This window comes from Cyprinodon variegatus, unplaced genomic scaffold, assembly GCF_000732505.1.
Source record: "Cyprinodon variegatus isolate N-32 unplaced genomic scaffold, C_variegatus-1.0 Scaffold10, whole genome shotgun sequence".
NCBI classification, from domain to species: Eukaryota; Metazoa; Chordata; class Actinopteri; order Cyprinodontiformes; family Cyprinodontidae; genus Cyprinodon; species Cyprinodon variegatus.
Window position 1 is genome coordinate 1,015,448 of NW_015150463.1, and position 12,696 is coordinate 1,028,143.

The following is a 12,696-nucleotide window of genomic DNA, read 5'->3' on the forward strand; positions in this document are numbered from 1 at the left end:
TGTCCTGTGTTCTATTCTTTTTTTCACAGTAGATTCTTTTTTCTGCAGTCCGGTACTAGTAAGGGCTTTGGCGGCCCTGTATAGGGTTGGCCCCCTGCTGTACCGTTTTGTTCTTTTGATCGGCTCACCAGGTCCAACTTTCTCTTAATATGTAACGCTAATTGAGGCTAGGCGCCTGACTACGGCCAATTTTGTTGGTATGGCAATCAGAAAGATTCGGCTGAGGAGCCTGTGTGTGAATAAACACCATCCGACAGAAGGTAAGTTATTGTATTTTAATGCATACTTTTTCATATATTTAGGTAGGTATTGAATGATAATAATATTTTATTATAAATATAGACAATGAACACAACAAGAAAACAACAATAACAAACAAATAAATAAACCCTGATGAGACACAAGAGTTTTTCTTTGTCTTATTCAAGTCCATGGGTTTTTTGGTAAGGTGATAAATGATTCACCAAACAATAGTCCAACTGGTTTTAGTCCATCATCCAAGGGAAAGGAAAAAATATATATATATACTTGCATCCTACCGCAAAGCTGCGGTTATCTGGTGGTAGCTCGCCATCCTGACGTAAAGACAATGGAGGGAAAAAAACTTGACCTAAACGAGGTCATACCTAAAACAAAAATTAGCATTTAACCAGAATTAAAACTGCTATCCAACAACTAAACAATCAGAAACATACATAACTATATTCCAAATAATATTTGTCAGGAATCATTCAAATAATTTCAAGTTAATCACATTAATGTTACAGCTCAAGTAAAAATATCAAAGTAAAGTCAGACAAGATATCAAAATACAGTCAGACAAGACATCAAAGTAAAGTGCACTTTTAAATTCTATCCAATTTTAATTGACACTGATGTCAAATAAAATTAATTTACTTAAATTCTATTTCAACTAACATTTAATTGGTTTCTGGTTTTGTTGCGCAACAACGGAGAAACCAACCAAGTTCAGAGTTCTATTGGACGTTCACAAAATCAAAATAATAAAAAATAAATAAAAAACTGAAAGTATCCCTAAAGGACAAAATCAAAGGGCTTATATAACACTTTAACAGCATATCTTTCATTCGGCCATATAATTAACAAAAGAAAATGTTTTTTTAGACCACAAAACCATTTTAAAACACCGATGCATAAGTTATAAGTGGGCTTGTCGCCACCGAGTTTCTACTTAAAAAAACAAAAAAATGACAGAGAATCAACAACTCACCGTCGAGTGGTTGTCACAGCGCACTCAATGTAATGCTTTGGCTGTTTTAATTTGAGTCGATTTCACAGTCTTCTTCAGCGATTCAGGAAAACGCCAACATGAGCAGCTAGCCACAGCAACAGCAGCAACAGAAATGGAGGAGATCACCTTCAACCCAGAACTTAAAGTGTGCTCTTCTGTTTGACCCACCAAGATAAAATGCGGGTGATTATTTTATGCAGGTTACAAATAATTTTGATGTCTTCTTTTGAACCCTCTGTTTTGCCTATGTGTCCTCAAATATATTTTGCTCTTGTGGCAATAGCAACAACGTTCTAGCAATGCAGAGACAGCGTTTCTGTATCAGACAAGGTAAGGGAAAGCAAGGCAAGGCAGTTTCATTTATAAAGTACATTTCAGTACATAGTCAATACAAAGTGCTTTATTTGAATTAGTTAATAATGCAGAAGAAAAATTAAAGAAGAAGAAAAAAAAATGTAAAAACAAAACACAAACACCCCCTGTGTGACCTTAACCAATCCAGTGGGAGGGAAAGGAGCCACCTTTTGTCCCACATAATTCTCTACAGTATATTAATCTCAGTGCTCACTACCAATAGTTAGAACTGAAGTATCCTCTTGGATGAGAGGCAAAACATATTCTAGAAAACTTAACATCCAGTTTCCTAAACCTTTTCAAGCTTGACCATGACCTGGATGACTGAGAGCCTCCACAGATATTATTTCTTACAATTATTTCTTGGGAGCTCATTCTTAGTTTTAACATGTTCAAAGTGTTTTTCATTCCTTATGTTGTGCCAATGAGGACAGCCTTCTCTCCTATGTTTTAGATCAAGGCATTGTCAAATATGCAAATTAGGTCATGATAAGCTCATCTACCTCTTGTGATTTTTAGCACAGACAATAGCTTTCTTTCCTTGCTAATTGTGCCTCACCTCAGTATGAGCGAATCTTTTCAGAAATCTTAAAACTTTATCTACTGAAAAATATTTTGTATATATTTCTTGTTAAAATGTAGAATTTTTATATTAAAGTTGTATTAAAGGGAATCTGGATATTTAAATAGAATTGTTGACATAAAATATTCTGTACTGATGTTAGAAAACCATGATCCAATGTAATGCTATGGAGGAGTTTTTATTCTACTGTTTGTAAGTTCATAGTCACTATTACAAAGACAATTTCAATATAGCTATTTTTATTATAAAATTTGTTTCTAGTTTTAACTGTTACCACAAGATGTAAATCAATATCATAAATCCATTGAATTAGATTTGAACATGCAAAATATTAATTTCAGTTTTTCTGGTCATCGAGAGTGACGATATAGTGGTTAGAAAACATACATGTGGTCTGGTACAATTGCTTATTAAAATTAAATTGTCAAAAAGGTAAGAGTTTCTTTCTTTTGCCTTTAGCAGACATGTTGATAGCAGACCCCATGGCTTCTGTAGCCCTTTGCAATAGTTGTGTCATCTGTGGTCGCCTCTGTGCTGACAAACAAAATTATCACATTGAAAGCATTGTCTGTGGTATAAATGGTGTTATAACAAATCTTGGAGATAACAGATGCATCATTATTTTTTGTTTTGTTGCCGAGCTTTGAGGCCTGAAACAGAGACAACAGCATGCAGTAGGAAGGGTGATGCAATTTTGTGGATTTTATCTGGGCATGAGCAGACAAGATGGAGGAAAATAAGATAAATCTGAGGAAGTAAAATGAATTAAAGATGGTGTAAGAGGGTGGGGTAGATATGTGTGTGTTGTGTGCTCTAAGTGGGTGTATGTATTTCAATGTATTTTAGAGGCAGCAAATCCTCACTTTTCAAACTCCATTTCAGACTCCGTCTTTACCAGGCACCCTACATCTGCCATGAAATTTAAAATACACCTCAGAAAAAAATTTCAACCATAGCTCACCCTGAGAGTTTTCATTCATTGTATTTGATGTGTTTTCCATTTCCAATCAAAATTCTACTAAGATGAGTTGCTGAATAGCATTTTTATCAGGTGTCTCGGAACATTGGACCCAATATTCAAGCAGACAGATCTGGATGAGTTCAAACAAGCTTTTACTGAAACAACAAGCATGTGGCTGCTTGTCAGCTGGGGCGGATAAACAGGATCCTTTGTAGGAATAGAAACTCAAGTCAGTGACTCAGAATAAAGGGCTAGTAACAACTAAAAGCAAAAGTCACTCACCTGGTTCAGAGATCAGTCTGGTCCCAGAGGAAGGAGAATAACCCGAAGGGGGAATTATCCACAGCTTGCGGCAGGTGCCGCCCTCAGAGCTCCGAGTGATGAGCAGAGCTGACGCCAAGAAACAACAGTGTCCAGAAGGAAATATCCAGAGCCACAGTCGAAGCAGAACCAAGTTTACAGACCAGAAGATCAGAGAGCCGAGGAGGTATAAAAGGGGGATCAAAGCCCTGGTCAGAAGAACAGTCCAAGTTCGGCAAGCGGGTAGAATCCAGGAATCACTTCAGAACAGATCACACTAACAAAGCAGACAGGAACGAAGCAAAACTCGGGATCCACAAGACAGAAACAGGTCACAATCAGATAATCAGAACAATAATCAGAACATCGAAGTTACAGAACAGCTTGAATAATCTGGCACTAGTGGCTGGAAAACAAGCAGCATAAATAGAAGCTGGAAACAGGTGGATCAGATAAGACGTAATAAGACTGGACAGAGTTAAACAGATGAATTGAATGAGCAATCAAGCGAGCAACCAGCGCCAAGATCAAGACAGAACCCCCTCAAGGGCAGATTCCCTGCTGGTCAGGATGCCGCTTATGGAAATTCCTGATCAAATCCTTATCCAGGATGAGTCTGGCAGGAACTCAGGACCACAACCCTCTCTTTTCATCAAGTACTGGATACCCCTGCCCCTCCTCCTGGACTTCAGAAGACGGTTGACTCTGGAGGCAGACGGCCACCAGATTCACCAATTTGGTGATGGGAAAAGGCCCGATAAAGCAAGGAGCCAGCTTCTGGCTACCCACCTTGAGGGGCAGATATTTCGTGGACAACCAAGCCTTCTGACCCTCCTGCTAAAAGGGTGTCGGAACCCCCGACTGAAAGCAGCTTTTATTTGACTAACCAACGCCTTGTAAATGGCCTTTTTAACCCTTCTCCAGGCACGCTAGCACCTGAGAGCAGATATACGGGCTGATGGAAATTTGGAGTCTCTCTCCTAAATAGTGAACACCGCTGGTTGAAAAACGTACACCACAAAAACTGAGAGAGCCCAGTTTGGGGCAGAGTTTTAAGCATGTTTTACCTATGGAAGAAAACTGGCCCACTTAGTGAGATCAGCCTCACACAAAACCTGAATCTTAGTCTCGACCTCCTGGTTCACCATCTCTGTCTGACCGTCAGTTTAAGGATTAAAGCCTGAGGACAGGCTGACAGAGATCCCCAGCAGAGAACAGAATTCTCTCCAAAACTAAGAAATGAACTGAGGACCCCTGTCAGAAACTATCTGTGGGGAGACCATGCTGAGGATCTCCCCTATCTCCTTAGCAGAAGGAAGTTTGGGCAGCGGAACCAAATAGACCAATTTGGAGAACCTGTCAGTGATGGGGAGAATGACGGTATTACCTTCAGAGTAAGGTAACCTGGAAACGACCAGACGGTATGGGTAGCGGATTGAGAAAACCAGATGGTGGTCTCTTAGATGGCTTTGGACTGATTACAGAGGGGACAAGCTTCCACAAACTCCAGTACATCTGCAGACAGAGAAGGCCACCGAAACTGAGTCTGAACAATGTTAATGGTTTTAGTAACAAAACAGACAAGAACATGTCAGAACTCTAAGCCTTTTCCTCTCAGAACATCAGGAACAGACAAACAATCATTGGGACAGTCACTAGGAGAAGAGTGGTTGGGAAGGGCCTGTCTGACTTCCTTCTCAATATCAGCCTTAGTGATAGCAAACCATACAGATTCAGGTAAGACTAAGTCCTCTGCACCATCGGAACTCTCCTTGTCCACCTCAAACACCCTGGACAGAGCATCAAGCTTTACATTCTTGGCACAGGGTCTGTAGGACAGAGAAAAGTTAAAACATCCAAAGAACAGTGCTTAAAGTCGTAGGGAAATTATATATAAATGTAGAATCATTCTGGCTTAAACATTTATATAAATGTATTCTTTATCAGACTGTATTGTCCCAAAAGTTAGAAAATTTCTATAAAAAAAAAAAGAAAATCCTGTCTTAAAATCTGGGTTGTTTTTTTTCGTTATTTTTTGCTGGTCAGTTAGTTATACGTCAGCTTGTACACCTAAATTCATATATCAGCAGTCATCTGTCAATCAAATTTTTTCACACATATCATCTTGATTCACGTGTCGCAACTAATATATGCAATGGTTGAAATAAGAAGTACGAATCATTTACTTTATGAGAGAAACGATTGAGTTAGGTCCAATTGTTCACGGGGATGGATGTCTGTGTCTCCGGCAGGCGTAATGCTAACAGAACTGGCAGCATTGCAAGGAAAGGGCTCAAACATGTATGACTGTAAGCCTTCTACACCAAATAAAGCTTCTGCCGTGCTGGCGTCCTCTTCACAACATCTTTGTCCCCACATTCCTTCTCTAAATAAAAAATGTATGATGAAGAAGACTCATCCAGGAACTCCGACACAAAACTCTCCTTCTCTTACATTTTTCCCCTGTCCCAATTGGGACCAACTAGCACTAAGGACCCTACTAGCACTAAGTTGCTAACTGGTTAGTAGGATGCTTCTGAGACACTGGCCACAATCAAACTTGCTTGTGAACCTTCCGCAACAACACCCCCGCCCTCTTGATAAATGACTAATCACATTCACTTTATTTAATCGTGTAAAGTCGTGGACCACTCGGGAGAAATCAGAAATGTAACGGTTGGATCCGCCATTTCCCTACAACTTTAACTCTGGCTGTAGTGAGGGCATAAAGGGGCACAGCCAACTGACTGTAGTTCCCGATGAACCTTCTGTAGAAGTTGGCAAACTCCATGAACCTCTGAAGTTGCTTTCTTTGCTTAGGAACGGTCAGTAACTGTGTGCACCTTCAAGGGATCCACAGAGATCTGCTTGGGAGAAACTATAAAACCAAAAAAAAGGCATGGTGTGCACATGGAATTCACATTTCTCTTCCTTGACAAACAGCTGGTTTTGTAAAAGATGTAACAGGACAGATCTGGCATGTTTCTAATGGGACTCCAAATCCCGAGAGTAAATGATAACATCATCCAGGTTAACAAAAACGAAATGACCCACCGTGTCTTTCAGCACCTCATTGACAAGATTCAAGAAGACAGCTGGGGCATTGGTGAGCCCAAAAGGCATCACAAGGTACTTGTAGTACCCAGTGGGGGTGTTGAAAGCCACCTACCTACCACACATCACCCTCTCAGATGCGTACCATATGATAAGCATTGCGGTGGTCTAGCTTAGAGAAAAGTCTGGCATCCTGAATCTGATTGAAAACTGTATTTATCAGAGGGATGGGGTAATAATTTTTAACTGCAATCTCAGTAAGACCCCTGCAGTATATGCATGGTCTAAGGGATCTGTCGTTTTTGCCAACTAAAAAGAAGCCAGCACCGGCAGGAAAGGATGACCGATGAATAATTGTTGCTTTCAGTCAATCGGAAGTGTATTTATCAATAGCCAGAGACTCAGGTGTGGATAAAGAATAAAACCTTCCCCTAGGGTGAGTTGTCCCATGCAGTAAGTCGATGCCACAATTATAAGGTCTGTGTGGGGGAAGAGCGGGGCCTTAGAAAAATCTCAGGAACCTTAGACAAATCAGGGTAATAGTCATTCTCAGCACTAGAGACCGGGGTTTCTGGTTTAGTAGAACGTAATCAGGATCCTAAATAGGAAGTGGACCAACCCAAAACCTGCACTTTCTGCCAGTCAATATGTGGATTGTGCTTCTTTAACCAAGTTAAACCTAATATCACAAGAACCTAAGGTGAATCTATGATAAGAAAAGATATTAGTTCGACGTGGTTTTAATTTGTATTTACGACTAAGTAAATTGTTGAGAAAGCTCTTACTTGTTTCCTTCTCTCTTAAATAAGCTTTCTTTGAAATTTCAAGGTAGTAGTGTGCTAACCTAAGAAATTAGGTTAATCCACAATTCAAAACTTATTGTAATTTACATTTTTAAGTAACAACTGTTGTGCAACTTTAATATATGTATTGCCTACCCCGGCAGAGGTGGTAAATAATCAATTTAATCAGATATTATTCTGACTGTCATATATACATGCCCTACTGGCTGTGTATTAGAACAACAAATAAAAGTGTAGATAAAGCTCAAATCATGCTCAAACTGATAATTATGCACAGACATGGAATAAATTCACCACAACATCCATTCAAAATATGAGAGTTTATTAACAAAAATCATTCAGCTCCAAGTCAAACATATTGCAGTTTAAAACTTTTGACAAAAACTAGTCAAACTCAACTAAACTAGGCTACCATGTACAAAGAGGGAGGAAAAACATGGTTGAAAACCATATAACAGGTTAGCATGGATTTTGTGCTTGAGAACTGAAGTTTATTTTGCAGAATTTGGAATGTGTTTAAATTACCCTTTCACTAGTTTAGAGTGATTAGAAGGTTTACAATCCAATTTACAATGCAACAATAACCTTTAGTTAAAAGATTTGTTTGTCATCTTTAAAATAGCTAGCATTGAAAGGACATGAGGATTCCATAAAATAATTTTTGGTCATAATTTTATCATCGAAATGTAATGAGCATATGAGAAAATACATAAACACACTGTATCAGTCTTTAAACCCTTAGTGAAATAACACTTGTTCTAGTTTATAAAGAAAAAAAACACAGAACAAATTAATGTAGCATAGCCTACCAATGCGAACCATCCTGCTAGCATGAACTTGGTTTACTGAAGAGTACCTTGTGATGCCTTTTGGGCTCAACAATGCCCCAGCTGTCTTCCAGAATCTTGTCAATAAGGTGCTTAGAGACTAGCCTGACGTAGTCCTACTCAATTCTAGTCAGAATATGAGTCTGATACTGCTCCATAGAGCTGTGATTATGGGGCGTGTTTCGAACCAACCAGGAAAAAAAATGCCTCTGCACTCAATTGGATAGACCTACAACCAATAAGAGCAATGGAGTGCATGATGTATGTTAAGCGACGCATAGTTGTTGTCAACAAAAATCAAAGCGTGCAGTTGCACGCCTAGAATAAGAAGATGTGCCTTGATCGCGTTTCTCTCTTCCTCTTTTAAAATTAATTTGCTGTCGATATCTTCTAGAACAGACCTAATAGCAGAATCTACACACCTCAACTCTCCAGCGGCAGCCATTGTTGTTGTCACCCAAGCGCGCTTTGGTGACGTGGTGATTACGATACTGTTGATCATCTGTCCATCATCGTATAAAGCCCGCCCTGACAATTTGATTGGCCCGCCAGATATTGTGCGAGCATACTCGCGCTACTATTGAGCAATGCCAGACCGAACTTCCCGACCTCAAACGTTGTGGGCGGGACTAAGTTCGGAATGGCACCCAGGCTACTTAGAGACATGGTGGGTCATTTCATTTTTGTTTACCTGGATGATATTATAATTTACGCTTGGGATTTGGAGTCCCATCAAAAGGCTAGAATCTGCCCCTAACTCTGCCAGACCTCTATCCTTTTTGGAAAGTTTTTGTTTCCTCCTGTTTAGCAGCTTAAAATGGCAGGCTTAAACCAAGGGGGTGCCTTTGTCTCACCTGCCACACACCGAGGGAAAGGCTGCCTAAGGAGTCTTTTACTTCCAGTCCGGGTCTTTTACTATTCAGAGAAAAGTGTTACAAATGGTCTGTTTTGCAGCAAGTTGGTCCCCAAATGTCAATCAACACGACTTAGCCTTGGTGATTCTAGAAATCGGGGCCTGGCTCAATGATGTTGTCTCCACCAATGTAAATCCCCGGCCAGCTTCACGGGAACTGAAAGAGGTCCTGTGTGTTGTGGTATTTACTGATCTCAGCTCCAAAGGGGGTGGGTGGTGTGTGGGGAGGGGGGCAAGGCGCACCTCTGTGGGAGATGTGATGTTGAGTTAGCTGGGCTAATGCAACGTTCACACCAAAAGCAGCAAGAGCAGCAAAAATGCGCGTGCCACTTCATTTTTTATGCTTGTAAAAGTTTATCTCTGATACGTGGTGGAAAAGTGGGTCTGATGCGTGTTGGGTGGAACTACCCTATTGATAAGTGGGTATAAAATAGTTTAAAATTTTTTTTGAGTGAGAAAGTGCACCTGAATACTTCATCTGTGCAGTCAGTTATTTAAGATTACGATCCTGGATTTAAAAAATATTTCTCTGTCGGAGCCGTTCAGACCCCCGTACACTGGCGGCCACTAGGAATCCCATTCAACAGCAGCCCAGTCGCCTCTCTGTGGTTTGCCGTGGCATCTGGAAAGCGGTTTTCATGAACGTAATCCAATCTTCATGCACCAGGATAATAAAAGTGAACATGTTTTGCTGGCAGATTTCAGCATTTTAAGTTAATTTAGGCATTCATAAACTGTTTCAGAGGAGTGATCATAGTGATCTGTATCATCAGCGATGTGTCTGTCTCCCTGCCAGTTTTCAGCATGTTGCACGTGTCAGATGCTCAAATGCTCACGACGCGCTGCTTCAACTGCTAAGACGTGCTGCGCCTGCTGCTCAAAGCACGCTGCAGGACATTTTGCTGCCCCTTGACGCACGTCAACCATTGACTTTGCATGAAAACTAGCTGCTCCTGCTGCCTTTGCTGCTTTTGGTGTGAACGTAGCATTAGAGGGGGTGGCACAGCAGAGAAGAGATGTCTCACAGCAATTTTATGAGCAAAACTGCATTCTCTTCTCCAGTGAACATGTTAAGATGACGCCTGGACATTGGTGGATATCAGAACAGTAGAAGGTAATAACAAGAAGTGAGATTGGCAGTGGTATTCAGAATGTGTAAACCATCAACATTTGAACATCCCACCTTGGGATTGCTGATCTCCAGACTGATTCTATTAAGTGAAGAGATAGACTGTATATAAAGAGGATGTTCTCAATGATGCTTCAACACTACTCTATAGACAGAGCTCTGTGAACCACATAGGGGGATATCATCAGCATCATAGACTGCATTACATGTTATTTAGATTTCTGCTTTGAGAACACTCTTACATCTAGGTAGGTGCAATGTTTCTTATATAAAAAGTCAACAATAACCCTGATATTAAAGCTCCCCTGCAGAAGAGAAGAGAGTTCAGATATAGGAAATAGTGAGTACAAAATACAGAGCACAGTCCCCCTCCCCACCACTGTCCATCACAGTAGCACAGATGCAAAAAAAGCTGAGGAAGATTAAGGAGAAGAAAGCAATTGGACTAGACAGCATCAGCTCCAAACTCTTAAAGTCCTAAGTATATTAATTGTGTTGACCAATAAGGCATGTCTTGAGCCTGAGCCAAAAACTTAGGGAGATACTACAGTCTTTGAAGACCTATATTGCACCAATGCGTAAAATACCGCACAAATTAAACAATTCCAGTTCCAACTTCCGTTAATCGTTGAATGGTAAAAAATTCTCTCATGTTCTCAATAATTTTTAAGTCTACAAAGGTTTTACTTTTTAAAAATGTTACTCTAAGTTTCTTCATTGTTAATCTAAACGAGTGTATCAAGTCCAAACGAATTGCAGTGCCAGATCATTGTAAACAAACTGTAACTACATTCCAAGGGATGCCTTACAGCTCTGACACCACCAGAAGAATTCTAGGGACAGCTGCCACCACCTAAACAGTGTTAAATGATGGTTTAGAAAAACCTAGATCTAAATCCCTTCTACACGAGCAAGGTTACAAAAGTGAATGATCAAAGAGCAATATGATGTATTGATGAGGTTTCAAGGTTAGTCTATTTGAGACAGACATAGATCACCTGACCCAGGCACAGTTTAATATTGCTTGTGTCTACTATGATCAGTGGGCTTGGTTATAGCTTTAACGACTTTGAACAGTGTACAACTCTTTGAAACTCAAAGTGGGATATGTAGTGCCTGATTAGCAAAAGCAAATTGGAACCGAAGATCCCAGTATACCTTATGGCTCTGATCTAAAACTGGAGGTTGTTTAAAGACATCAACAGCCACCATTCTATTTCTTTTGCAGTCTGCCTACATTGGGAGACTGACTTTGAACTAGGGCTGCACCTTGTATTAAACCAAGAAGAGATGCGATTTCTCCTGGATTTTCACACATGTGCAATACACATACCTATCAAACTCATATCAACACTAAATCTAACATAAATTAATAAAATAAAATGGAGAAACTTCTAATGCCAGCTAAACCTTTCTGGGGACAAGGAATGTCAGGTTCTCAGTGAGTGTTTAAGGTGACACACCTTGGACTATTCATGCGGGATAGAAATACGACAGATCCATAGGAACGCAGAGTCCCAATCACCAGTCCTTCATACCGAGACAATCTCCTATTTGCTGTGCCTACAAATAGAACTTTTTCAGCACTTTTTTCATCATACCTATTTTTAGATTATGGAGGCCAGAGTTACAATTATAAGAAATACAGTACAAAAATAATCTGATTGGTTTTACATAATAGTGTATAATGGCTCTTAATGCATCTTTTAAAGGGAACTGTAATATCTTTTCAGTTTCTATTCAGAAGTGTGGGGTTTTGGCCAATTTTTGTATCATACAATTACTGTCATACCTATTGTTAAAAGACAGCAAGAAATTCGTGGCATGGAATAGTTATATAAATAAGATAATAAATTAGTTCATAGTTTAAAGTTAGTCTAAGAAAATCCATGTTAAAAAGCAGCTAAGAAGAGTTTAGTTTTATAATAAATCAGAGTGAGACATCACGTGTTTTGTCAGAGCTGTAAGTTAAATATGTGAGGTAGTGAGTGCTCTCAATTTTAAAATATCTTTGACATATGTTTTCTCTGGAAAATCCAGTTTCTGCAAGTAAGCTAACGTTAAGAAATGTCTCAGATATAAGAAATATCTCAGATACATTACTACTCCTTGTTGGTAGGGTATGAGGTGCCCCCAGGGACATAAATCAGAATTAACTTGCATATACACATATTAAATTACACTCTTCCATATAATATACTGAAAACCTCACACAAACACTAGTAAAAAGCTCTCACATAAACTAGTGAAAACATTGACCTCTTATATAATCTACTCAAAAGCTCTCATACTGTACAAAGTAGTGAGAACTGTTCATATAAACTGGTGAAAAGCTTTACCTTTCATACACACTACTAGAAAGCTTTCATATACACTATTAAAAAGCTCTCATATACACTACTAGAATGCTCTCATATACACTATTAGAAAGCTCTCATATACACTACTAGAATGCTCTCATATACACTATTAGAACGCTCTCATATACACTATTAGAAAGCTCTCATATACACTATTAGA